This window comes from Babylonia areolata, chromosome 16 (assembly GCF_041734735.1).
Source record: "Babylonia areolata isolate BAREFJ2019XMU chromosome 16, ASM4173473v1, whole genome shotgun sequence".
Classification (NCBI taxonomy): Eukaryota; Metazoa; Mollusca; class Gastropoda; order Neogastropoda; family Buccinidae; genus Babylonia; species Babylonia areolata.
Window position 1 is genome coordinate 5831230 of NC_134891.1, and position 2818 is coordinate 5834047.

Here is a 2818-nt window from a genome sequence, read left to right on the forward strand (position 1 = left end):
GGCTGCAACTCCCACGTTCACTCGTACTAGTATGCACACGAGTGGGCTTTTACGTGTATGACCGTTTTTACCCCCGCCATGTAGGCAGCCATACTCCGTTTTCGGGGGGGTGCATGCTGGGTATGTTCTTGTTTCCACTAACCCACCGAACGCTGACATGGATTACAGGATCTTTAACCGTGCGTATTTGATCTTCTGCTTGCATATATACACACGAAGGGGGTTCAGGCACTAGCAGGTCTGCACATACGTTGACCTGGGAGATCATAAAAATCTCCACCCTTTACCCACCAGGCGCCATCACCGTGATTCGAACCCGGGACCCTCAGATTGACAGTCCAACGCTTTAACCACTCGGCTACTGCGCCCGTCCGATTGCGAACGATTCGTATACCGCCCTACTTCGAAGCGTTCTTAACGGTTGCATTGCACAATTTAACGTCTGCTTCAACCTTTTCCTCAATACTTCAATGAATATCCATTTCCAAGAACCAGTCAAACACCATTTCTGGCTATTTCCGCGCTATTTCTTCTCTTCACACTGACATCACTGCCGACCATGGTTACAAACGTGCTCTCAAAATCCTATAATTAAAGGAAACAAGTTGTAGGACTTGAACTTCGACAGTTTTAAGATAGTTTTATTTGATCGGATATGTTGAATGCGCATTACCAGTGCTGGGAGAATCAAGTTAAAGAAAGCATATTGGTGACACTGAGATCAAAACGTCAGTTCAAGTCGACAGGAATCTGCAAAATAGTGTCATTTGCAATTAGACCACAGGATATTTTGACGTGAGTCTGTTCATGCGAACGATGCCGCACAGTTATACTGAGCACTCAAAAACTGGGGTGTGTTTGTGTGCGGTGTGGGGTGTGTGTGTGTTTAAATGTCTGTTTGTGTGTTTGTATGCATGTGTGATCAAAATCAACAATACAACAGTCTGGTGCGATGTTCCAGTAACATGTTAAGATGAGTTAAAGACCTGCTTCTCTTTTAATTGCCTATATGTACCCAAAGACAACGTTCGCAATTACACTTGCCCGTTCGCATTTACCCTCAGGCACCCGTGCTATTTCAAACGTCGACAAAACGTTGAAACTGAGAATGAGCAGACGAACTTTTCCTGGTGCAACCAGTCGGAGAAAGCCTCAGTTCAAAAACAAAAGAACTAGGTTTGGGACAATCGCACGACATGTAATCTTTACAGTACACTGACACATTGAGTTGGTCGCTTCGACTAGATCGTTCGCAAAATTACCCGTACCCTATATGTCATTGCATGAATGAGAGAGAGAGAGAGAGAGAGAGAGAGAGAGAGGCAGTTTGTGCTTCCAGGATTCCACGCACACAGTTTACAACCTACGTCTCTCTGGGAGCAGAGCAATGAAAAGCAGCCTGCATGCTACGCTTCACTGACCTAGTTCTCTCTCTCTCTGCGTCTCTCTGTTTCTCTCTCTCTCTCTGTCTCTCTGGGTTTTCTCTCTCTCTCTCTCTCTCTCTTTAACCCCCACCCCTACCCCCACCCCGCCCCCTCCACCAGCCGACATGGCATTCACAGCTGTCCCGCGGCCGTCGACACCAAAACTGTACTGTTACGGAAACCAACGTGAGAGATGATTATCACTGCATGCAAGTGAATAATCGAAACACTGACGGCTGGCCACAAAATAATTACCACGACAATTAAGTGCTGGCATGTTCGAAAAACTAAATAAAAAGGCAAACAACACACACACACACACACACACACACACACACACACACACATACCGTGACACACACACAGAGCCACACACACACACACACACACACACACACACACACACACACACAGCGACACACACACACACGCAGAGCAACACATACACGCACACACACACACACGCACATACACAGTACGACACACACACACACACACACACACACACACAGCGAAACACACACACACACAGAGCGAAACACACACACACACACACACACACACACACACACACTTTGTGAAAAGTTACACAAGACGAAAAGTGACGCGGTATCCATACCGTGTAAACGTAAGAGTTTGTCCCAGAATCAGTTTCACACACACCCACTTTATTCCTGTCAGCGCTGTGGTTTCACACAACTTGTCGATCTCACAAGTCTGCCAAGTCAGTCACTGAAGAACATAGCGACCTTGCGCGCGGAAGCTTAAGCGCACTGTGTGTGTGTGTGTGTGTGTGTGTGTGTGTGTGTGTGTTGGTTTTACAACAGGCGCTTGCTGTAACTGTATGTTTTCGTTCAAACAAAAGGTTTGATGGAATAAATCACTAACTGCGGACAGATACACAGTGATAAATAAATACCGGCGGTGTGTTTGAGGGAATTAAATGGTGGGTTTGGGTTTACTGTGGTGTAGTGTTAGTCTGATAACACTGAGGGGTTATTTTCACTGGTTACTGGAACGGCGCTGGAACTGAAAATAAAACTGACAAAAAAGGTTTCTCCGGCCAACGTGTTTGAGAAACAACACCCACTATATATACTGCTCTGCTTCTGACAGGGAAATATATAGATAGCTAGACATAGATAGACAGATAGATAGATAACTGACAGATGAACACAGATAGATGGATAACTGACAGATGAACAGGCAGACAGACAGACAGACGGATGCATAGATAGGCCGCGGCAGAAAGTAGTTGGAGCAGAAACAGCAAAAGTATTAGTATACTGCAGCAGTAGAGGCAGTACCTGCAGCAGTATACCACAGCAGTAGAAGCAGCAGTATCCCACTGACGAGTCTTACATTTGGGCCAACAGCAAAGTGAGAGCTGTATT

At 45.9% G+C, this 2818-nt stretch overlaps 1 protein-coding gene across 1 annotated transcript in view; it reads right to left on the bottom strand.

Moving 5' to 3' along the window:
- LOC143290811 (sulfotransferase 1A1-like) overlaps nt 1-2164 on the bottom strand; it is a 17376-nt gene extending 15212 nt beyond the window's left edge. Inside the window, exon 1 of the mRNA XM_076600334.1 lies at nt 2044-2164. The gene's annotated coding sequence lies outside the window, so the exon portion shown is untranslated. The remainder of the gene's footprint in view (nt 1-2043) is intronic.
- Between the last annotated feature and the right edge of the window lie 654 nt (nt 2165-2818).